The sequence below is a fragment of the Orcinus orca genome, chromosome X, assembly GCF_937001465.1.
Source record: "Orcinus orca chromosome X, mOrcOrc1.1, whole genome shotgun sequence".
In the NCBI taxonomy this organism is placed as follows: domain Eukaryota; kingdom Metazoa; phylum Chordata; class Mammalia; order Artiodactyla; family Delphinidae; genus Orcinus; species Orcinus orca.
The window spans coordinates 13,405,570-13,431,913 of NC_064580.1; the positions used below are offsets into that span (position 1 = coordinate 13,405,570).

Genomic DNA, 26,344 nt, shown 5'->3' on the forward strand with positions numbered 1-26,344 from the left:
TCTCAGGTTGCTCACAGATTGGCAAACAAATGCATAAATGAACAAGGAAACAAACACTTGGGAATATGCACTGGGGCTGGGGGTGGGGATGGGGATAAAAAAAAAAATCACCAAATTGCATGCTGATTTCCATATGCCATATGGAAGGATCAGAGAGGGAAATGTTTGAGATTGTATCTGTCAGGTTATGATAATAAAAGGGTAGTTAGGAAAGCGCCTGACACTGGGTCCACCAACTATCTACGGTCATTTACTCGGATATACCATTGGGAGAATATCTGCAGAAAGCATTCATCAACATATCAATAGCTTTACACTCTTCAGGGTTGTTTTCAAAGTGTATGTATCCCATGATGGGTCTGTCTAGAGTAAGTAACATGATATAACCAGTTTAGTGAATATGCCATTTGATGTACTTAAACTGGTTGACCACTCAGCAATTCACTTAATTTCACACTGTATTTCCTCATTTGTAATATAGTACACCATAGGCATTTTAAGTATAACAAAAAAATTGTTTTTTTAAGCTTCTGAATTGTAATAAAATGCATATTTCTCTTGAATATTTTCTTTCCTCTGGGGTTCTAGCATCCCCTATGTTAACCATACTTCATTTATAATAATCCATTTGAGTATAGCTAAAGCCCATCCTATCACTAAATTTCAAAAAACCAAAATTCATCTCTGGAAAATATTTCAGAATGTCTTTTCTGATGCCAGGAGGCAGATTTAAATTATTCATGTTGTTAAAATACACGTTAAAGGCACTGTTTTGTTTGTTTGTTTGTTTCTGTTTTTGTGACTGGCTTTTTTCACTTAGCTTAATGTTTTCTTTTTTATAAATTTATTTATTTATTTACTTTTGGCTGAGTTGCGTCTTCATTGCTGCGCGCGAGCTTTCTCTAGTTGCAGCAAGCGGGGGCTACTTTTCGTTGTGGTGTGTGGGCTTCTCATTGTGGTGGCTTCTCTTGTTGCGGAGCTTGGGCTCTAGGTGCGCAGGCTGCAATAGTTGTGGCACGTGGGCTCAGTAGTTGTGGCTTGCGGGCTGTAGAGCACAGGCTCAGTAGTTGTGGCACATGGGCTTAGTTGCTCTGCGGCATGTGGGATCTTCCCAGACCAGGGCTCGAACCCATGTCCCCTGCATTGGCAGGTGGATTCTTAACCACTGTGCCACCAGGGAAGTCCAAGCCACTGGTTTTTAATTCTAGCTCTCTCTCCTCTTTTTACTATTCCCACCTTTCTATAGAATATATGCATAACATTTAATATGTTAATTTAATGTTGTATTTAAAAAATAAAGTCTCCAAAATGCTTAGGTTCACTTAAAAAGTTAGTATAAAACTACAGGCTTGGGAAGGTATTCCCCAAACTCTTCCAGATGCAGAATTATATTGGGTTTGATTTCCATATGGTTTTATAATTTCTCTGGAGTGAGTCAGGGTGCCATGGGAGCTGTGACAACAGTGCAAGGAGTGATGGGATCGTTCTGTCATTTGAGGGAGTAGAAGGGAGCAGTGTTCACCAGGGAAGCCTTCCATTGGGGATAGGGTGTGTTTGACCAGTACTTCCAAGTACTGATAAGAAAAGGAGGTGTGAAAATTAAATCTGGTGCCAGAAACTCTTGAAAACCAACCTCTAGGCTGGGATGGACCTATGTGCAACTCTGAACAAGGGCATGCCTCTGGTTCTGTCCCACTTGGGGGTTTGTATGTAGTTCCAACTCTCATTTGCCACAAAGAAGCATTGCTCAGGTGAATGCTCCTGCAGTTCCTTGTTAGAGACATAACATTGGCCTTCACTGATAATTGTATTCATAAAGCATCTGCCTTTTGCATCAAAGAATAAAAGATGATGCTCCTGATCTTGATTATCCTGTGTTCTCCTTTTTTTTTTTTTTTTTTTTTTTTTGGGCAGTACTCGGGCCTCTCACTGTTGTGGCCTCTCCCGTTGCGGAGCACGGGCTCCGGACGCGCAGGGTCAGCGGCCATGGCTCACGGGCCCAGCCGCTCCGCAGCATATGGGATCTTCCCAGACCGCGGCACGAACCCGTGTCCCCTGCATCAGCAGGCGGACTCTCAACCACTGCGCCACCAGGGAAGCCCCACATGCTTATTTATTTTTTATTTTTTGCGGTACACGGGCCTCTTACTGCTGTGGCCTCTTCCGTTGCGGAGCACAGGCTCCGGACGCGCAGGCTCAGCGGCCATGGCTCACGGGCCCAGCCGCTCCACGGCATGTGGGATCTTCCCAGACCGGGGCACGAACCCGTGTCCCCTGCATTGGCAGGCGGACTCTCAACCACTGCGCCACCAGGGAAGCCCTACATTTTTTAAAATTCACTCTGGAAGATGCCTGCCTTCAAATCACTGGCTAATGTGAAATTCATAAGAATTTTGTTATGATAGAAAAATGTTATATTGGACAAAATCATTCAGAATAGCTTCTTTTTTCTCACTGGTATTTTCATGGTAGAGGATATACTTTTTTCCTCCTCCAAGGAAAACATGTAGTAATTTTATCCCAGAAGCCTACATTCTAATTGTATTAGACTATCTCTCTAGCATTGTCATTCCATTAGAGAATTTGATGATACATGCAAATACACCAATCTAATGGTCTATTATAAAAGAAATGACTGACTGTTACCATTTGTTTCCAGCAATTTATATGATTTCTCACCTCCTGCTGATAAAAAGTTCCGGAAGGTAAGAAACTCAATTTTTTTTTTTTAACAGCAAGGTGGGCCAGAGTGAAAAGGGAAGACTAAGAAAAAGTATTGCTGTTTCCTTGTATTTGCATTAAAATTTTTATAAACTTTCATAACCTGGCATAATTCTGAGCTTTTTCATTTGAAAACCACCTAAAAGTAGTTACCTGTAGATTTTTTCTTTTGTTTTCTTTATCCATTCATCTGTTGATAGACATTTAGGTTGTTTCCATATCTTGGCTATTGTAAATAGTGCTGCTGTGAACATTGGGGTGCATATATCTTTTCAAATTAGAGTTTTCATCTTTTATGGATATATGCCCAAGAGTGGGATTGCCCATATAATAACTCTATTTTTAGTTTTTTGAGCAATCTCCATACTGTTCTCCATAGTGGCTGCACAAATTTACATTCCCACCAACAGTGTAGGAGGGTTCCCTTTGCTCTACACCCTCTCCAGCATTTATTATTTGTAGACTTTTTGATGATGGCCATTCTGACTGGTGTGAGGTGGTACCTCATTGTATCGATAGTTTCAGTTTGCATTTCTCTAATAATTAGTGATGTTGAGCATCTTTTCATGTGCCTGTTGGCCATCTGTATGTCTTCTTTGGAGAAATGTCTATTTAGAACTTCTGCCCATTTTTTGATTGGGTTTATTTTTTATTATTATTACTATTATTTTTGATATTGAGCTGCATGAGCTGTTTGTATATTTTGGAAATTAATCTCTTGTTGGTCACATCATTTGCAAATATTTTCTCCCATTCTGTAGGTTGTCTTTTTGTTTGATTATGGTGTCCTTTGCTGTGCAAAAGCTTTTAAGTTTATTTAGATCCCATTTGTTTATTTTTGTTTTTATTGTCATTACTCTAGGAGGTGGATCAAAAAAGATCTTGCTGTGATTTAAGTCAAAGAGCGTTCTGCCTATGTTTTCCTCTGAGAGTTTTATAGTGTCCGGCCCTACATTTAGGTCTTTAATCCATTTTTTTTTCTTTAATCCATTTTGAGTTTATTTTTGCATATGGTGTTAGAGAATGTTCTAATTTCATTCTTTTATGTGTGGCTGTCCAGTTTTCCCAGCACCACTTATTGAAGAGACTGTCTTTTCTCCATTGTATATTCTTGCCTCCTTTGTCATAGATTAGTTGACCATAGGTGTGTGGCTTTATCTCTGGAATTTCTATCCCGTTCCATTGATCTATATTTCTGTTTCTGTGCCAGTAGCATACTGTTTTGATGACTGTAGCTTTGTAATATAGTCTGAAGTCAGGGAGCCTCATTCCTTTAGCTCTGTTTTTCTTTCTCAAGATTGCTTTGGCTATTCGGGGTCTTTTGTGTTTCCATAGAAATTGTAAAGTTTTTTGTTCTAATTCTGTGAAAAATACCATTGGTACTTTGAAAGGGATTGCATTGCATCTGTAGATTGCTTTGGGTGGTATGGTCATTTTAACAATATTGATTCTTCCAACCCAAGAACACGGTTTCTTTCCATCTGTGTAGAGTTCAATTTCTTTCATCAGTGTCTTATAGTTTTCAGAGTACAGGTCTTTTGCCTCTTTAGGTAGGTTTATTCCTAGGTATTTTATTCTTTTTGATCTGATGGTAAATGTGATTGTTTCCTTAATTTCTCTTTCTGATATTTCATTGTTAGGGTATAGAAATGCAACAGATTTCTGTATGTTAATTTTGTATCTTGCAACTTTACCAAATTAACTGATGAACTCTAGTAGTTTTCTGGTAGCATCTTTAGGATTTTCTATTTATAGTATCATGTCATCTGCTAACAATGACAGTTTTACTTCTTTCTTTCCAATTTGGATTCCTTTTATTTCTTTTTCTTCTCTGATTGCTGTGGCTAGGACTTCCAAAACTATGTTGAGTAAAAGTGGTGAGAGTGGGTACTTTTGTCTTGTTCCTGGTCTTAAGTGGAATGCTTTCAGCTTTTCACCATTGAGTATGATGTTAGCAGTGGGTTTGTCATATATGGCCTTCATTATGTTGAGGTATGTTTCCATTATGTCCACTTTCTGGAGAGTTTTTATCATAAATGGATGTTGAATTTTGTCAAAAGCTTTTTCTGCATCTATCAAGATGATCATGTTTTTTATTCTTCAATTTGTTAATGTGGTATATCACGTTGATTAATTTGCAGATATTAAAAACCCCTTGCATCCCTGGGATAAATCCTACTTCATCATGGTGTATGATCCTTTTAATGTATTGTTGGATTTGGGTTACCAATATTTTATTGAGGATTTTTGTGTCCATGTTCATCAGTGATATTGGCCTGTGATTTTCTTTTTTGTGTGCTATCTTTGTCTGGTTTTGGTATCAGGGTGATGCTGGTCTCATAGAATGAGTTGGGAAGTGTTCCTTCCTTTGCAGTTTTTTGGAATAGTTCGAGAATGATGGGTCTTAACTCTTCTCTAAATGTTTGGTAGAATTCACCTGTGAAGCCATCTGGTCCTGGACTTTTGTTTTCTGGGAGTTTTTAAATTACTGATTCAGTCTCATTACTGGTAATTGGTCTGTTCATATTTTTATTCCTTCCTGGTTCAGTCTTGGGATAGTGTACCTTTCTAAGAGTTTGTCCATTTCTTCTAGGTTTTCCATTTTATTGGCATATAGTTGTTCATAGTAGTCTCTTATGATCCTTTGCATTTCTATGGTGTTGATTGTAACTTCTCCTTTTTCATTTTGATTTTTTTTTTTTTCTTTTTTTTTTTTTTGTGGTACGCGGGCCTCTCACTGTTGTGGCCTCTCCCGCTGCGGAGCACAGGCTCCGGACGCGCAGGCCCAGCGGCCACGGCTCACGGGCCCAGCCGCTCCGCGGCACGCGGGATCCTCCCGGACCGGGGCACGAACCCGCGCTCCCTGCGTCGGCAGGCAGACTCTCAACCACTGCGCCACCAGGGAGGCCCTTCATTTTGATTTTATTGATATGGGCCCTCTCCCATTTTTTCTTGATGAGTCTGGCTAAAGGTTTGTCAATTTTGTTTGTCTTTTCAGAGAACCATCTTTTAGTTTCATTGATCTTTTCTATTATTTTTTAGTCTCTATTTCATTTATTTCTGTTCTGATGTTTATGATTTCTTTCCTTCTACTAACTTTGGGTTTTGTTTGTTCTTCTTTCTCTAGTTGCTTTAAGTGTAAGATTAGCTTGTTTATTTGAGATTTTACTTGTTTCCTGAGGTAAGGTTGTATTGCTATAAACTTCTCTCTTAGAACTGCTTTTGCTGTGTCCCTTTGGTTTTGGATCATTGTGTTTTCATTGTCATTTGTCTCTAGGTATTTATTTCCTCTTTGATTTCTTGTTAGCCATTGGTTGTTTAGTAGCATATTGTTTAGCCTCCATGTGTTTGTGTTTTTTGCAGTTTTTTTTTTTGTAGTTGATTTCTAGTCTCATAGCATTTTGGTCAGAAAAGATGCTTGACATGATTTCAATTTTCTTAAATTTACTAAGGCTTGTTTTGTGACCTAGCATGTGACCTAGGTCCTAGACATCCAGGATGTGAACATCCTGGAGCATATTCTGTGTGCACTTGAAAAGAGTGTATTCTGCTGCTTTTGGATGGAATGCTCTATATATCAATTAAGTTTGTCTGGTCTAACATGTCATTTAAGGCCAGTTTCCTTATTGATTTTATGTCTGGCTGATCTGTCCATTGATGTGAGTGGGGTGTTAAAGTCCCCTACTGTCATTGTGTTACTGTCGACTTCTTTTATGTCTGTGAATATTTGCTTCATATATTTAGGTGTTTCTATGTTGGGTGCATATATATTTACAATTGTTAGATCTTCTTGGATTGATTTCTTGATCATTACGTAGTGTCCTTTTTCATAACAGCCTTTATTTTAAAGTCTATTTTGTCTGATATACTTATTGCTACACTGACTTTCTTTTGATTTCCACTTGCATGGAATACCTTTTTACATTCTCTAACTTTTAGTCTGTGTGTGTCTCTAGATCTGAGTGAGTCTCTTGTTGGCAGCATACATACGAGTCATGTTTTTGTATCCATTCAGCCACTCTGTGTCTTTTGGTTGTTTAATTTAGTCCATTTATATTTAAGGTAATTATTGATATATATGTTCTTACTGCCATTTTGTTAATTGTTTTGGATTTGTTTTTATAGGTCTTTTTTTCCCCTTTCTTCTTCTTTTGCTCTCTTCTCTTGTGATTTGATGACTATCTTTAGCGCTATGTTTGGATTCCTTTTTCTGTTTTTGTGTGTATATCTATTACAGATTTTTGGTTTGCAGTTACCATGAGGTTTTTGTATAGCAGTCTATATGTGTGTGTGTGTGTGTGTGTGTGTGTGTGTGTGTGCGCGTGTGTGTATGATTGTTTTAAGTTGCTTATCTCTTAATTTCAAATAAATTTTTAAAACCCTGCATTTGTATTCTCCTCCCCTCATGATTACTTTTTTTTTTTGGCCACAAGGCTTGTGGAATCTTATTCTCCTCCTCCTCTTTGATTTCTTCAGTTAGCCATTGGTTGCTTAGAAGCATATTATTTACCCTCCACATGTTTGGGTTTTTTGCAGTTTTTTTCTTATAGTTGATTTCTAGTATCATAGCATTTTGATCAAAAAAGTGCTTTGGCATTCTTTTTGATCCCCTTCTCAGTGGAGCTATCGATACACCAAGTGCAAACAAACAGAGGGGTGTAGGTAAAAATCAGCTCAGAGAGGGGAAAAAGAAAAACTTTTGAAAGGATTTCGTTTTTCCAAGAAATCAGTGGAGTCATCATCCCTTTCTGCCTCTAAGCTATTGGACATCTTCCAATTGAGAGATCTTAACTCCTTTTCCTAGATATGACTTGACATGCAAATACAGTACCAGAACTTGGTTGAGAGTCACTTATAATAGCAACTTATAAATTGCTGGGCAGGGTCCATGTCTTACTTATCTGTTTGTTCTCCAGACCTAGCATAGTGTAGAACTCCAAATGAACTCAGTTTCTCAAATTGAATCCAACAAGCCCAACCCTTATCACTATCTTTATCACTAGTAGCTGTGATAACATACGCAGGCAGGATGAGTCTACTGATAGAAAGTAACAGATAGCTACTCAAAGAAATATACACTAAGGATAGGAATAGGAATCAGGGAACACATTAAAAAATCAACAAATCTCATGCTGGTTCCAGTGTACCACATTGGAAGGACCATAGAAGAAAAGGCTGGGGTTATATCTGTTAGATCCTAATAATAGAGGTAGTTTGGAATGCACCTGACACTAGCTACCAGTTATTTATGGTCCTTCCAGTTCATCTACTTGGATGTAATATTTGGGAAAATATCTGTGGAAGGGATTGATCCACATAACTACAGCAAAGTAAGAGCTGTGCCATCTCTGCTTTACTCTCCTCTGTCAGCAAACTGGCTCTCTTGACTGTTCCATAAACATGGCAGAAGATGTCTGTCCCTATCATTTATAAATTTACATCTCCTTGGGATTTCCCTGGTGGTGCAGTGGTTAAGAATCCGCCTGCCAATGCAGGGGACATGGATTCGAGCCCTGGTCCGGGAAGATCCCACGTGCCGTGGAGCAACTAAGCCAGTGCACCACAACTACTGAGCCTGCACTCTAGAGCCCATGAGCCACAACTACTGAAGCCCATGCACCTAGAGCCCGTGCTCCGCAACAAGAGAAGCCACTGCAACGAGAAGCCCGCGCACCGCAACGAAGAGTAGACCCTGCTCGCCGCAACTAGAGAAAGCCTGCGCACAGCAACGAAGACCCAACACAGCCAAAAATAAATAAATAAATGAATAAATTTATAAATAAATTAATTAATAAAATAAATTTACATCTCCTTTATTCAGATGTCCAGTGGAGACAGGTGTGATCTTGATTCCAGATCCCAGTTCTCAGAAGAGAGAAATGGGTCTGTTCAGCTTGGTTTAGTTTCTATCCCTGACCCAATATTCAAGGGTCAGGGATGCATTAGGTAGTTAGAAATATGACTCAGGAAGCACTCTTGTCTGGGAGAGCAGTTCTCAGAGAGGGAAGCTGATGGGGTGGGCAGATAGCTTAGAAGGCCTCTAATATAATGGAAAAAAAAGAAAAAAAAGAAAATTTACTTCTCCTCAGAGAGGAAAGAAAGTACAGAATGAACAGGTTATATGGACAAGGCAACCAATAAACAATATGTGCAAATTTATGGAAGGCAATTGAACTGTATCAGTGGCTGTCATTAATATAATAGATTCATCTAGTAGCACAGGAAAAACCTCACCAGCCTTTTTACATTAAAACTTTCTGGACTTCCCTGGTGGTGCAGTGGTTGAGAGTCCGCCTGCCGATGCAGGGGACGCGGGTTCGTGCCCCGGTCCGGGAAGATCCCACATGCCGCGGAGCAGCTGGGCCCGTGAGCTATGGCCTCTGAGCCTGCGCGTCCGGAGCCTGTGCTCCGCAATGGGAGAGGCCACAACAGTGAGAGGCCCGCGTACCGAAAAACAAACAAACAAACAAACAAACTTTCTTTTCAGAACCAAACCCGAGAAATGGCTGGGAAAAAGAATACCTGCCCAGTATTCATACCCCTTCTTCTATGAAAAGAGTTGGGGAATTTTTCTGCACAGCTTAAAGAATTCATTCCTCAGCCTCCTGTGTAGCAAAGTGTTGCCCATGAGTTGTATCTTGAAATTGTCTGCATACAGTGGTACTTCCCAGGAATAGTTACTTTTGTTTGTTTTTTAAAGGGGCACGTAGCTAGCGTGTATGTCCGTTTCTGTTTTCACTTCTTCCCCTCCATCCTAACTGGAATACAAACATGATGATTGGATTCCCAGAATCCATTCTGGAACATGAAGTGACCTGAGGATGGTAATCATACTCTAAGAATGAAGGAATAGAAATATAGTAGGTGACTGGGTCCAGGATGATACTTTAGAGCTATTATATTGGGTTGGCCAAAAAGTTCTTTCAGGTTTTTCCATAAGATGTACAGAAAAACCCAAACGAACTTTGTGGCCAACCCAATACTATCACTGCACTGCTTAACTACAGACTTATTTTATATAAGAGGGAAATAAACCTCTGTCTTGGTCAAACCATTTTTTTAATCTCCAGTCCCCATAACTAGCAGCTGAATATAAATCCTAACTCGGTTAATGAGCCTCTATTCAATGGGGGAGCACTATGTGATTGACTGATGGTGACTGATAAAAACAAAATTTATGACAAGGCCCATCATGGAGACTAGTTTTTTCTGGTCCTGATCCTTTATGTTTTCGTAGTGACTAAAATCTATTAAAACAAAAAGATATACAGATAAGATGGATAAGCTCATGTTACCTTTAAAAGAACACTCTGTAGAAGCGATGAGAATGTGCTTTGAAGAACTGTGGGGAGTATAACTGACTGATGGCCCCAGCTGCTGGGTTCTGAAATCCATCCCCAAGTTTGAGCCAAGGCCTTGCCTCCCAAGGGGTGCTCCCAGCCAATGATGTGTGGCAGAAGTACCAAGGCAGGTTTTTTCTGGAGGGACATGGGATTCCTCCGATGGCCAGCTTTGGCTTGAGGACTCCCTGATGGCCTTGCCAAACCTTCCTTAGACTACATGGCAGCACACTTCTGCCCAACCTTCTCCCTCTCGCTTCTTCACTCTGGGTCAGCCTCGCGTCGTGGTCTCATGACCCTCTAGCTTTCCTGGCTCACTCTCCATTTTCTTACATGGGCATTTCTCCTAGTAAAATCCTTGTATGTTTAATCTTATCTTGGCATATGCTTCTATGAGAACGTGGACTAATACACTCATTTGAAGAAGCTAAACGTTTTCTCCATTCTTGCAGCCAATGTATTTTATGGGCCCAATTTATGCAAGGATAGATGGTTCTTGGGCAAAAAAGTCATGGAATGTCAGGATCTCCCCTCTTCTTTACTCTTCTGTCTTTAAAATGAAGAAAAAATGGGGGAAAAGGAATAATCACCTATAGCAAATTTTTAATGGAGGCTTCTGGTAGTGTGCTGTGCTCAGAAGCCTAAGATACTGAGAAGAATGACAGATACTATAATGTAGTCTCTATTCAGCTAGCTCATAATTTGGTTGAGAGTATGAGACAGTGGAGAGAGGCTCTGCCCTACACAGTGTTCACAAAACAAGGCATACCTAGCTCTGCCATCTTTCATATGTGGGAGGTAAGAGGGTGGAGGATTACAAGGGAGGATTTTATAAGCCAGGCCCAAAAGTGGGGTGTATAACTTCCTGCCTACATTCCATTGGCCAGGAATCTGTCACGTGGGAGGCTGGGAAATGCAGTCTACCTGGGAGCCAAGGAGGATACGGAAATGGGTTTGGGGAACAGTTAGCCAGTTCCTGCCCCAGGCACTTAGAAGAGGAACAACGGGGCCTTGGTTTCCTCAACAGGGGAGTTTCTTTTCACAAGGACCTTTCCACATAGTGCTTTCTCTTTATCGATACTCTGGCTGCATCACTTCATTAGAAAGTATAAATTTTTAAGGGGAGATAGAATATAATAAAATATTGTATAGTAGTTAAACTGTCTTAACACCACTTGATTTACTTGGAGGTTTGTTATGCAATCAAGTATTCCCAGACTCTTTTGAACAGATTGCAAAGCTGCCTGATCAAAATTCTCATTTCTTATTTATAGGCAAATTATAGTTCAGATCCAGATGTTGAATGGGGGAGCAGGTAGGAAATGTTATCTTGTGCTTCATAGGCATGTCAAGTGAAAAGATGAATTATATTTTCTTTTAAGATGCAGAAATCGATGGATATGAATTGGACCCTGAATGAAAATATATTTAGGATCTAATCAAATTTCTATGAATTTGGATACAGCAAGGTTATTTTGTAAATTCAAGATAAAACTATTTCAATATGATAATAGTGCTCTGTACTAAACATCACTCAAAGATGGAAATTTTATTTTTAGCAGTGCATCAAACCGAATCCACCCTTTACTTTGTTGTTTTTGTTTTTTTTTTTGCGGTACGTGGGCCTCTCACTGTTGTGGCCTCTCCCGTTGCGGAGCACAGGCTCCGGATGCGCAGGCTCAGTGGCCATGGCTCATGGGCCCAGCCGCTCCGCGGCATGTGGGATCTTCCCGGACCGGGGCACGAACCCGTGTCCCCTGCATCGGCAGGCGGACTCTCAACCACTGCGCCACCAGGGAAGCCCCACCCTTTACTTTGAATATTGCAAATATGGGGGGATAGGGTAGGGAAAGGAACATGTGTAAAATGTTCTCAATAACATTTAATTTAACATCTGCCTAGACTGTCAATATATATTTTTCTAACTTGTATTAGCTATTTGGCAATTCCAGCTGCTCAGTAACAGTTGTAGGATATCAATTTCTCCAGATTGCTAACTACTGCATGAGACCCACACAAAGTCAGAATTAGATTAAAAATGACAAGTGTAAAAGGATAGCAGAGTAACCCAAAACACCATTTTTTAGTTTGTTTCCACCATACTTACAGTTAAAGAAATTCTCTTGCCAGTAACACTTTATGAATTCAGCACTTTAAATTCAGAAAGGGTCTTAAAGGTCAACTAGTCCAACCTTTTCATTTCACAGTTGAGAGAACTGAATCTCAAAAAAGCTGAAGGTTATGTAGCTAATTAGTTACATGGCCGTGTTTAGAAGCCAAGTCCGTCCATCCATCCATCCATCCATCCATCCATCCAACTATCCAATCAACAAATACGTATTAAGTGCCCACTGTCCAGACACTGGCTTGTTGCTGAGGATACAATGATAAACCAAACCAGACATGGTTTCTTTCTTGTAGAAAAGACAAACACTAATCAAATGGTTATATGTATATGTTGCCACGAAGGAGAACTACACTATGTATTGAGAGCATATAACAGGGGCTGACCTTGTCATGAAGTTTATGCTGGGAGATGAAATTTGAGTGTGTGTGAACTAGGTGAAGAGGAGGAAGAATGCACCATGGAAGCCCACGTGCTGTGATAGAAGTAAGAATAGCATATTTGATGAGCTTGAAATAGACCAATGGAGCTGGGGTGCAGAGAGCAAGTGAGAACATGATTCAGGATGGGGCTGAAAGATAGGCAGAGGCTATAGAAGGAGACCATCTCTTGTCCTGAAGAGTTGGTGTGAGGATGTGAGGTTTGGACTTGAGCTGCCATTTTGCTGCAGTGAGGGGCAAGCCAAGGGATCAGCATGAAAGCCCTGAGGATGGTGCCAACAGCATGGAAGGGTGAGAAGAAACTACATAGTGAGAAACCAGGTCCTTGGTGGCACTGCCTGAGCTACACGGTCAAATCTCACATGAATAAAGAATTAGTGCGGTACCACTTAGTTGTGGTTTTTATGCTTTAAGTATTTAAATAGGTTTTTTGGTCACTTGTTTCCCTCAAATAGGGAGTCAGCCAAATAAAAATGGCAACCACTGTGTACTTGTTGAGACGTTTGCCATTTTTTTTTTTAGCAATTAATGAATACTAGCTGCATTGAATGCTTACTTCCATTATTTTGTGGGTGTGTGGAATGCTTTCTATGTCAATTTAAATCCTACTCACCTTCAAAGCCCAGGTTAACCTCCCTATCTTTCAGGAGGCTGAACAGTTACCTTCATCCTCTTTTCAACAGCTTCTGTCCTTCCTGTTGGTCCATTAATAGTGTGACTCAATCTATGTGATCTTGTATTTTATTTTGTTTTATTTTATTTCATTTTATTTTATCTTTTTTTTTAAAGACTAACTCCTTCTGACCCATTTTTTTAAATTGAAGTATACTTGATTTACAATGCTGCATTAGTTTCAGGTGTACAGCAAAATGATTCAGTTATATATACACATATATGTGTGTATATATATATACACACATATATGTGTATATATAATATATACACACATACACACACACACACACATATGTATATTCTTTTTCAGATTCTTTCCCGTTGTAGGGTATTACAAGGTATCGAATACAGTTCCCTGTGCTATACAGTAAGTCCTTATTGTTTATCTATTTTATATACAGTAGTGTGTATCTGTTAATCACTGACTCCTAACTTATCCCTCCCCCCACCTTTCCCCTTTGGTAACCTTAAGTTTGTTTTCTACGTCTGTGAGTCTATTTTTGTTTTGTAAATAAGTTCATTTGTATCATTTTTTAGATTCCACATATAAGTGATATCATATGATATTTACCTTTCTTTGTCTGACTTACTTCACTTAGTATGATAATCTCTAGGTCCATCCATGTTGCTGCAAGTGGCATTATTTCATTCATTTTTATGGCTGAGTAGTATTCCATTGTGTGTATATATATATATATATATATATATATATATATATATATACCACATCTTTATCCATTCATCTGTCAGTGGCCATTTAGGTTGTTTCCATGTCTTGGCTATTGTAAATAGTGCTGCTATGAACACTGGGGGGCGTGTATCTTTTCGAATTAGAGTCTTCATCTTTTCCAGATATATGCCCAAGAGTGAGGTGGTTGGATCATATGCTAACCCTATTTTTAGTTTTCTAGGGAACCTCCATACTGTTCTCTATAGTGACTGCACCAATTTACATTGCCACCAACAGTGTGGGAGAGTTCCCCTTTCTCCACACCCTCTCCAGCATTTGTTATTTGTAGACTTGTTTTTTTTTGGCTGTGCCGCATAGCTTATGGGATCTTAGTTCCCTGACCAGGCGTTGAACCTGAGCCACGGTAGTGAAAGCGCCAAGTCCTAACCATTAGACTGCCAGGAAACTCCCCATTTGTAGACTTTTTTATCATGGCCATTCTGACTGGTATAAGGTGATCTTGACTGGTAGTGATTTTGAGTATTTTTTTCATGTACCTGTTGGCCATCTGTACGTCTTCTCTGGAGAAATGCCTCTGACCCATTTTTTCCAAAGAACATTCTTGTATTTTAATGTCAGTGCTTCACCTGCCTTTTTCTCCTTTGCATATTTTCAAGTATTACTTTTCAAATTTTTGGACACATAAGACTCACCTTTAGGCTTGTTAAAAGGGCAGATTCTCTCCTATCATAGGTGCACATATGGAAAAACATGGTACATTAGGTATTGTATAGTGTAGGTGCTTAGTGCCTAAATCATGAGTTGAATTGAATGAAAAGTCCACAGGGATGTGATTTGGGGATTAGCAGAAAGGTTTCTCCTGTAAGGCTCTAGAAATGGGCACCTCCTTCAACTTGTCCCCAGTGATCTCATAACTAGGCTGAGTATCAAGGTCAAGGTACTGTGTACTTAAAAGGCAGCCAAAATTTTTGATGACCTTAGCTAAAACTAGTGAGAGAAACCAAACCTCATCCCTCACATTCTGCATTAATAAGAACCACAGTGTCAGGAGTTCTTGACGAATAATGTATATTTCACCTGTTCTTCATTCATTTTTCGTTTCTGCCCAAGCACCTTTACTTCCTTTACTTTTGAGCTCTGATCCGTTCCCACTGATTTTTGGTTTCTGTTCTAACGGGAAGCACCTTGGTCTAATGGGGAGCGGCCAGGCTTCTACCTAGAACACAGCTTTGTCTCGGCAAGTTGTTCGTTTCTTCCTCTCTCCCTCTGGCCCAAGCGAGCTCTGCCTCATCCACCCCTGCCTCTTATCCACACATACAGCCTCTTTACTGTGTTTGCTACAGAGAAAGACAGTTTTCCAGCTTCTTCCAACCTAATCTTGTTTCTTTGACACATACGTACATACACACACACTTGGCTTTTCTCAATTTCATATGTGAAAATTGACAAGTTTAACAAAACAATGGAGAAGTTAAAAAACTAAGAAGTCTTAAAAGCCCTGGAAATAAGGGTCTGTTTTCATTGCCTTCTCTTTACCCCACTGGTGATGAATGGCTTCCCACCATGGAGTTACAGAGATGGCTGAACACACAGCATCCACCACTGGAGAGATGAGATGGACAATGGTTTATTAGTCACACATACTCACAGTCTGGGGCAGGAGGATCCCACGTGCCATGTAGGGCTACATGGGAGTTATACTCAGAAGCAGAGCGAACAACCAGGGCCTGTGAGAGGCAGGCTTCATGGTATCAAGAGGGTGAGGTGTACCCTGGCTTCTGTAGGAGGATGTGATTGGCTTGTTTGAATAGTTCTGAGGGCTGCAGGGAACTGTTCTTGGGCCCTGTGATAAGGAGAGTTGTTTGGCTAGAGGATCTTTGTGGCAGAGTAGGGAGAGGCACTTGCAATTAGGCTATTGGAGACCCTGCTGATTTCACCAGATCGCAAGGCAGCGCATAATATTAATTTTAGGCCTTCACCACAGGGTCTCTAGTTTTTAAAAGAAATCTAAGCAGGGCCAGTCTATCTCTTTCTGGCTCCTGGTTTGTCTCCTCAGTCTTAGTTTGGGAATAGACTCACCCAAGTAATTTTCTGTCTTTTCAGATTTTGTATCACCACTTTCCTCTGTAAACCTTTGGGGGTGGATTATGTCAAAGGTCCTTTGCTTTTGTGCTTGCTCTAAATTTGAATGATTAAGCAATAATGATGAAACTGGATTGACTGTTTATACACTTAACTTTGAAGCTCTCTACCTCCTCTCTTAGGTTGGGTTCCCTAGAAGCAGAGCCTGAAGCAGGAAGTCGGGCGCATTGCGGGGAGTGCTCTTCAGGAAGAACCTGGGAGGGAGGGAGGGAAGCAGGAAAGGAGAGGGGTGGGGGAAGGTGAGCGAGGACACGCGCGGTCTTGCTTCCTTAAAGAGAGGCTCTGAAATACAAACCACACCTTGGAGTTATCCCTGCCTTGAGAGGAGGGGTCTCTTTTGTACCCGCATATCAGTCAGTCTTTGTGGGCCATGGGGTGGGGTAACTTACTGGAGGGCATGGCTACCATCAGTCCGGGGCAGTTCTGCAGAGATGGAGGCAGCTGGGGTATCCACATTCTCCCCTGCTAGGGGATGGGTGCTCTGGCCTTGTAAAGGGAATCTGGTCAAGGTACCAAGTGCATCTACTGCATCTACTTCACCTACTCAACAACGCTAAGAGGCAGAAAGTATATCCACTGTATTTTTCAGATGAGAAAACTGAGGCATAGAAAAAGCCTGGCTAAAGTGAAGTCAGTATTCCAGCCCAGACAGCCCAGTGCCCATTTTCAGAGCATTGCTGGGGAAACATGCCTAAGAATTCTAGAGTCTCTTCTAGCTCTTCATTTTATGCTTTTAATTTTATTCAATTCATGAAATATGCATTGATCACCAGTATTGTACAGAGTTGTCTCACGGGAGAGTTTAGCTGAAGGCCCCAGTTACACTGCATCCTTCTCCACTAGAGGCTTTGATGTTGAAAGACCCTTGGACCCATTTTGTCCAACACTTCAAATTATATAATTAACTTTGCATACTTTGTTAGATTCAACCTCAAACTGTCTGATGAATCTGTCCTTCTTAAATCATTCGTGTGAGTTATCTGCTCATAAAGTATGTCTTTTAATGAGGAAATCTGACAATGGCTCTTCATTTAAGTCAGTAATTAAGGATATCATGGATAGGAACATTGTTTCAGCTGCCAGTGTTGTACCTTTTTATCCTTAAGCAAATAGCTTGGAAAGAGAGGCAGATGACTAAAGATATCTCTGAATAAGACTAGACAGTTAGCCTTCCTGGGTTTTTGGTACAAAAGGGAAATGACTGTGAACCAGGTGTTCTCTGTGAAAGAGGGTGATCCTTCTTTTTAGGACTTTACATCTTCGTTTGAAAAAAATGGGACAGGCTTCCATCAGCAGTGATCTCTGGGGAGGTGGGGAAGATTGCTAGGTAGGTTGTTTGAGCCATAAATTTTCAAAATTTTTATTTTATTTGTTTTAAAAATAGATAATACATCACATGGTTTAAAATTCAAAAGGGTATTATAGTAAAAAATCTCCTTCCCTTATTCTGCTGCTACCCACTTCCCTTTCCCAAAGGCAACTAGTGTTGTCAGTTTCTTGGTTATCTTTTCAGAGATGTTTTATGAATATTCAAGCAGGTACATGTAAATATTTGCTAAGATCTTTGAAAATTCGATGGTGAGTGTAGAAATAGGAAAACCCATGTGTTAGTTTCCTAAGACTGCCGAAACAAACTACCGGAGACTTAAGACAAAAGAAATGTATTCTCTTACATTTCTGGGGGCAAGAAATCCAAAATCAAGGTATCAGCAGGGCCATTCTTTCTCTCAAGGCTCTTGGGAACAATCTTTCTCTGCCACTGCCTAGCTTCTGGTGGTTTCTGGCAATCCTGGGCATTCTTTGGCTTGTGGACACATCACTCCAATATCTGCCTCTTGTCACGTGGCATTCTCCCTGTGTGTCTCTGTGTCCAAATTTCCCTCTTCTTACAAGGATACCAGCCACTGGATTAGGACCCACCCTAACCTAGTATGACCTCATTTTAATTTGATTACATTTGCCAAGACCCTATTTCCAAATAAGGTCACATTCACAGGTACTGGGAGTTAGGACTTGAGCATATCTTTTTAGGGGACATAATTCTTCCTACTTCAATCCATAATGTTATAATTTCAAAGTTTAAAGCAGGCTTTGTAGCGAAGTAGAGTTCAGTTCACCTTTGGGATATGGAATGGAGCTGACAATTCTCTTGTTTGGGGGAAAGCAAATACCCAGATGGATCTTTCTCTTTTGTAGACATGAAGCAAAGACACACAACAATAAATGAAGATTTCTAAACCTCCAGTGACATCAAGAAACCAGTCTGTTCCGGATGAAAATGAGAGAAGTTATCTGTGTAGTGAAAAGTGTTTACATTGGTGAGTTTTTTTCCCAATTTTTTTTGACTCCTACCTATAATAAGAAATACATCATGACCCAGACATACAAATGTTTGAATATACATATATGAATAAATATAACTGAAACAAAGTCTTACTCCATGAAACAGCATGTACATTTGTTATTTGAAATGAATTTTAATCTTTTCTAGTCTGCCTTTTTTCATTAATTTTTTCTCAAGACCACTAATGGGTTGCTACCTGCAGTATGAATAACACTTTTTGGTGATATGTTCTTCCCTAGGAAGGGGTTTATAGATTTCAGTGCCTGCATGTTATTGCTTGTTCTTATGGAGCTGTTTGTGCGTGGCAGGAATAAAGTGGAGGGTTAATCTTTACCTCCCCAAGGAGGACTGAATGGCTGTGAAAGGGAAATGATGAGCTAATCACTTTGGCTCAACGTAGATTGGACTGTTGGTGCCGTACACACATGTTACTCAAACTAGGACAGATGTACTAATGTTGGGCCTTTGTGTTCCAGTGTCTTCTTGGAGTCCTAAGACCAAGATTAGGGAGTGAGGGCTGTCAATCATTTTGGAAAATCCTGAAACTGAAACAGGACTGGGTGATGTGTTTAAGGGAGAAAGAAATGTCTCTGGGACCTCTCCTCCAGGGAGAAGAGACAGCTCAAGGACGTTTCTGTTGGTGGAGTGAAAAGGAGGTGGCAAAATGAAGAGTAAAGTTAACTCTTTCGAACAGTGGTGAGGCCAGGGCAGGGCAGAGGTGCTCTTCCGGGACTAGTTGTGAGCTATGTTATAGGTTGTTGTCATGGATGCACTTGGTGCCCACGCACATCCCTTTTAAGGACCCCTGATGGCATCCCTCAGCAACTATGGGTTTGCCTATTCATCCCTACCTCTTTATCTGGAGAATTCTTCTCAGCAGAATGGGAGTCTCCTCATCTGGGAGGTTATGCTACCCCATTCCCTAAGTGGCTATGGCCAACGATGGACTGACACAGGGTACAGAAGGCTGGCCCCTTTGCCTTCGAGGTGGTACTATCCTCTGGTGCGGTTTGTACGCCAGAATTCCCTGTGGGATCAGGTTGAAGCTGAATTCCCAGTAAGATCCCATGATAACTTCACTCCTTCCCCTGGCTCATCCTGCTTCCCTCATTCCTCTGCTCTCTCCCAGAAGAAATCACATGCCTAAGAATTCTCATCTCAGGTTCCAGTTCTAAGGAATCCAACCTAAGATGCTTACTTCTGTGTTGTAACTTCCTCAACTAGTAGTTTTATCATTACTTATTATTTTTTCTTATTACAACAAGCTTCACCCTTGCGTTTGCATTTCACTTCGGAAATTAGGGAAGCTGATCAGGATCATGCTTTGGGTGAAGCAATACAAAGGAGTGATGCAGGAATGCAAGGGAAGTGAATCCTGGGGGTGGACGGTGACCAGCAGCAGGGTCATCAGTGGCCCCATGGGTGGAGGGAAGGAGTGGTTTCAAAGCAGGAGGGGACTGAGTCAGCTGGAAACAACCAAGGCAACTTCCTGGAAGGAGTAAACTTTCCCTTTTATTTGTGGAGAGGAGTCAAAGAAAGGCTGGACTTCTACTAACAAGTGAGCTAGGACTTAAGTGGTTGTAATTTAGGGGCCAGGAGTGAACTGATCTCATCTTGTCTGTATGGGCTCTTGGCATATTCGTTTCCAAGTGCTGCTGAAGCAAATGACCCCAAACTCAGTGACTTAAAACACCACAGATTTATTATCTTATAGTTCTGGAGGTCAGAAGTCTGCAATGGGTTTCCAGGACTGCATTCCTTCTGAATGTTCTAGCACAGAATCTGTTTCCTTGCCTTTTCTGGCTTCTAGAGGCCACCTGCATTCCTTGGCTCATGGCTTCTTCCTCTGTCTTCAAAGCCAGCAGTGTAGCATTTTTGAATCTCTCTCTCTCTGTTCCTCTGCTTGTGCTATCACATCTCCTTCTCTGACTCCTCTTGTGTCCCTTTTATAAGCACCCTTATGAATACATTGGGCACACCCAGGTAATCCAGGATAATCTCCCCATCTCAAGATCCTTAACTTAATGACATCTACAAAATCTCTTTTGCTACATGAGGTAACAACATTCACAGGTTCTCGATATTAGGTCATGGACATCTTTGGGGAAGGGCATTGTTCAGCCTACCACAGTTAGGGAAACCTGGACACAAAAATTATATTTTCCTTTCAACATTTGCTTCATGTTCAATGCCTGGAATCAATTTTGCTGAGCTAATGTCTGCACTTACTCCTCCCTCTTTTAGCACAAGAGTTAGTCTGTGTCAGGGCTTGGAGCTGGACCAAGGTGGGCCCCTGCCTCCATTACTGGGGCCATGGGTCTGTGTCACACAGGGTTGGAGAGTACAGGGGCTGCGTGGTATGGCTGTGCCTATCCATGGACAAGGCTTTTTCCTGGGATGATTGGACAAGGGCTGAACCATGAGTGGCATCTCCACTAGGTCCATCCAACACAGACGCTTTGACTAGATCTTTGGGAACTCATTAAAGCCAAAAAGGAAAGGATGGGATGCTTCTTCTCTGGCCACTAAGAGTGTCTGTGTATATCTGGCTCATATTTTATATCCACTAAGGAAGTGAGGGGATTTAGAGAAAGAATCGCCACCAGTCCCACTCCAGCCTCACTCTCCGTCTTTTTCTCTCCCCTAGTTTGTCATGTATTATACTTCTTCACAATTTTTCCAACATCAAAATCAGGAGCAGAGCTCCAGACATAGTCTGTAGTCCATGCACATGAATCCCAGAACTACTATTTAGTAAGATGCTAAGATAAAGTGGCATATGCTTCTTTCTCCATTAAATAAAAATTCCTTTATAGACAGCAACTTGTGATTAATGTCAGTCAAGGGAGGAATAGTGTAAGTGGGTGCTGTCATTTGATGTCAGTAATTTTTCCTTTGTAATCCTCAAATTGCCATGAAATGTCATTGAGACTGAAGTTGGCTACAGTAAATGCATTTTGCCCAGTAAAATACATTTGACTGAAAATTTTCCTGTTTTCTGTCTTCGCATTGCTGTCCTGATATGAAAGAAATAATTTGACCCCTCAGCAAGGGATGCATGATGTCTTCTGGCCCTCAGACCTTGAGTTCATGCTTTTGAGTCTTCCCTTTCATTAATCTCCCAGGTCTTCTCTCCCTCTCCCTCTATCCTGTTCAGATTTTTCATCCACCATATTATGTAAATATGTTCTTCATTCTAGTGCTTCTTACCTGAACAGGAGCCTGGTCAGCATGTGGATGGTTTGGTAAGATCTAAAGCTGGAAAGCTAGGCTACTCTCCTTTTAAGATACTTGCAGTATCTGATTTTGAGTTGCTTGCCATCTAATTTCTAAAACCCACCAGCCATTTTCCCAGAATATTGGTTTGAGCCACATGATATTTATGACAATTCATTATTCCTAATATAATGCAGAAAAAGAGATCTTGATTAAAGGTCAAAATCACGCACACTTCCTAGTTACTTTTCACAATCCAAGATGTGGAACCATGAACTTGATGAATTCTGGGTATCATTGACATGATTCAGAAAACCAAGTGGCTGCTTCATGGATATTTCTTCAGTCTTTAATATTTCTTGCTAGCTGACTGTGACAGTTTTGTACAAGGCAAGGATATCCTTTCTTAATATGTTTCCTTCAATCCCCAAGAATATAAATGGTTGTTGGTTAGTGCTGTGAAGCATACAGGATTCCATATCACTCTAACATGTTTCTGAGATTTGAGCTATTTATTTTGCCAGCTCAATGTTTTCCCAATGCCAAGAAGAAATCTAACAAGACTGGAAACCCTGTGATATTCTTCATGTGGGTATCGCTGTGAAAAGGACAGAATAGAACCCAACCTGTGGGGCTTACCTGGTGGTGCAGTGGTTAAGAATCCGCCTGCCAGTGCAGGGGACACGGGTTCGAGCCCTGGTCTGGGAAGATCCCACGTGCCGTGGAACAACTAAGCCCGTGCACCACAACTAGTGAGCCTGCATGCCACAACTACTGAAGCCCCACACGCCTAGAGCCCGTGCTCCACGATGAGAGAAGCCACCGCAATGAGAAGCCCACGCACCGCAACGAAGAGTAGCCCCGCTCACCGCAACTAGAGCATGCGCAGCAACAAAGACCCAATGCAGCCAAAAATAACTTAAAAAACAAAAAGAAAAAATTCCTTTAAAAAAAAAAATCCAACCTGCAACCAACTTGTCTTAAGTAATAATAGTAATAACAACGATAGTAAAGAAATAAAAGACTTTTGTTTAGTTCAACAAAAAGCAATAATGTGCTTTTAGGGGAAATAAACGAAATCATCTCAGAACTTGCCTAAAGTATACAGCAGGCATTTAAAAAATATTAGGCAGAGGGTTTTACAGGTACATGTGAATTGATTGAACTTTTATCTAGGGCAGTAATAAGTATGAGACAAATAGAAAATCCTTTCACCATTGAGAGCCATTGACCTAAGGGAAACATTTTTATTGACAACCCACAAATAAAAATGCAATGTTATAAGTTTCTTTAAAAAAACAAAAAACCAGATAAGTGTATTATTCAAAAGCCTTTTAAAAATTTTAAACATTTTATTATGAAAATTTCAATCACACACATACTTAGTGAGAACAGTATAATAAATTCCCATATTCCATCACCCAGTGTCAATAATTATCATTTTAACATTCTTTCAACTTTTTTCAAAAATAAGAACTACTTGAGTCATATCCTACAGATATCCTATTCAGTTTCTTGCCTAGTCATTTCTATTCCTTATGGACTTTAAGACATCTCATGTTAATTTCAACAGATTTTCTTATCTCTTACTTCCCTGAGAAGATAGGCTATTCAGTTTGAGATCTGCCATTTTCCCTTCTCTGCACTTCAAAATGTCTCAGAATTCTGTTCTATTTCCCCCATCCTCTCCCCCTATTTCCTCAGAGAAATAGCATTTCTCCATGTGAAGTTAAACCTCCATCTGAGTATTTCGTCATATCTGTCTCCTCCAGAATCTTGTCCTATTAATTTTCTCTCCCCCATTTTCTATCTTTAGTCTTCCTCTTGGCTCCATTATCTCTGCCAGTAAACATGCTCATATCTTCTCCAAACTCAAAAGGCAGAACTACTGGGAACATCTTTTGAGCTGTCTTTCTCCCCAAACTGACTCTGACTCAAGCCTTCCCTTTTGTGGTTATTCTTTTTCCACCTAGAATTGAAATCTGGGAAAATCCTTGATTTCTTCCTCTTGTTCTTCCTCCAGCCAGACTTCAAGAATCTGTATTTTTTCATTGACTTTGCATCTGCCCCAGAGTAAGAGGCTGTATTTTCTGAAGATGGTCACAAAAATGTCTCCCATCCCACATGCTCTTCTTCAGTGTGACCTTGACACTCTTGATATTGGGTGGTAGGGTCTATGTCCCTTCCCCTTGATCTGGGTGAAACTTTGTGACTGCCTTGACCATTAAAATATGGCAAAAGTGACACTATGTGACTTCTGGGATAGGTCATAAACATGCCATGCACATCCCTCTTGCTCTGTTAGAGCCCAGCCATCATGCTGTTAGGAAGCTCTAACTAGCTCACATGGAGAGACCACATGGAGAAGCCATATATAAGTGTTTCAGCCAATAGCTGGCCTCAACCACCAGACAGGTGAATGAGGAAGCCTTCAAGGTGACTGTGGCCACCAGCCATTGTCAAAACTTCCCAGCCGAGGTCCCAGACATTGTAGAGCAGAGACAAGCGATCCCTATAATGCAGTGTTCAAATTCCTGACCTATAGAATCTGTGAACATAATAAATTTATGCAAGTGTTTGGTTGATTTGTCATGCAGACATAGCCCTGGAATACCCAGCCTCCCCTTCCTCACTGTGCTCGCTCTAATTCACAGACACATCCTCTTGGCCTGATTTCTGGACTAGGCTTTTCTGTCACATTTTTAATTTGCTTCCAAACACTGGGGAATAGGCAGCGCATATTACAACAACCATTTTGCAGGTAAGGAACTGAGATTTAAGTAAAGGGAGGTTAAAATGACTCTCAAAGTAGCTTGTAGAATGGGAACTAGAACTATGAAAGGGGACTTACTCTAGATTGTAGAGTTTCTCAAGCACGTTTTCCCACAGGATCCTTTCTGAAAACATCTGTCAGCATTTGAAGGACACTGGTTTCCCAAGGAACATAGTTTGGGAAATACCCTTCTAGTCCAATTTCTTCTTTTTGTAGATGAAGCTTGGGAGATTTCATTTCCAAGAGATAAAGAAAAGATACAAAAGGGACAGGAACTGGAGTGCAAAGTTGTTCTGCCAAGTCTTTATAGCTTGCTGTGTGTGGTGAGGTTTTTTTTGGTGTGCTTGTGCCTTTATAGTATTTCTATCAGCCTGGCTCTAGGTGTCCCAGTTGAGAGAGGAAAAGATATATTTGGATGTGTCAATGGCTTTTAGTCAAAGACCACTGTAAGCACACTTGATTAAATAAATTGGGTTTATTACTCATTGCAGGGAATCATGGGGTCCCTCAGTAAGAGGGTGTTAGAACATATTATAAGATTTGGGTTCCAGTGGGGTGAGTGAGGGGAGAATCTAAGGAAGCAGGAGTTTGGTCTAGATGGGTTGCTGTCAGAAAGTGAGGATAGTGCTATGATTGGGTATTCTGTGGGTGTCACAGTGACCTTGTCTTTGTTTGTGCTTAAAATTATGAAGTGGTCTTGTTTCATTTCATTTTATCATGATCTCAGAGTAACCTTGTTTGAGGCTGATATTCTGTGATTTTATGTTCTACAGGAGAACAAAAATGTCCTGGCTGTGAATCTCAAATGAGCTTGTAAAAATATTGAGGTCTAGTTGTGAACATCAGATTAGTTTTCGATATCAGAGGTTGCTTTTTTCTTTTTCTCAGGTCATTATTCTTAATCATTTTAGGTATTAAAGAGCAAAGCAGATCTCTTTGTCTGGGGCCAAGACTCATCCAAGGGGACCTGACCTTGTTTGGGATGGGGTCTTTACTGCTAGGTCATAGGAGACAATTAAAGCAAAGAAACCTCACAAGCAGATGACCAAGAGACTCGGTGAGTGGTATCAGATTCTTATTGCATACAATCTTCAATAGCATAAAAGAGATTGTTTAAAAAAAAAACCCAACAACGCTTATAACCAATGTCTGTTAGAATTTTGAACCTTTCAATCACTGCTTTATTAGAAGGAACATCCTCCTGATTTGAGCCAAGAACACTCAAGAGGCACACTCACTGAGTTGCATGAGAATGGAGAGAGAACATTTGTGAACTCAAAACCTGGCTCATAAAGCAACACTTGCCCATTTCACTGGTTAGCGTTAGATTTGGGCCGAGAACCCAGGCCCCTGACCCCCAATTCAGTGCTATTAAATTCCCAGTGCCTCGCCCATGTACGTAGGAGTTGACACTATTCACAACGACTTCTAGAGCCAATTGTTTTTGTCCCTTTATGGCCCTTAATAGGTATGTTTTCCATGGAAACGGTTAATAACATTTTAAATAGTTACTTCAGAACTCATAAGATCTGATCATTATTTCTGTATTTGATGATACACCCCAGTGTTTTTGAGGGATAATGACTGCGCAAGAAAAGTGAGCATTTTCTCTTTACAGCAGTGTAGCTCGTAATTAATTGATCATCATCTCCTATTAGTGAGATATCTTTGATCCTGCTAATTGAAAACAAGACTATTTTCCTAAGCACAGGATAAAAGCAATATTAAACTGTTTAGTCTCTGTCTGCTTAAGGGCCAAACTTTAGTTAAGTGAGTTTATAGGAACAATTAATCAAAATGTTTAAACAACTGATTTTTTTTTTTTTTTAATTATTTGCTGGCCACACTGGCTGAGGAACTCTCTTACTTAACAGAAT

At 40.5% G+C, this 26,344-nt stretch overlaps 1 protein-coding gene across 1 annotated transcript in view; it reads left to right on the top strand.

Annotated features, from left to right (window-relative positions):
• The window catches only part of GRPR (gastrin releasing peptide receptor), a 277,275-nt gene that overhangs the window by 56,315 nt on the left and 194,616 nt on the right, over positions 1-26,344 (top strand). Inside the window, exons 4-5 of the transcript XR_004483223.2 lie at positions 18,331-18,452; positions 25,379-25,656. The gene's annotated coding sequence lies outside the window, so the exon portion shown is untranslated. Of the gene's footprint in view, positions 1-18,330; positions 18,453-25,378 lie in introns of the transcript that reaches the window.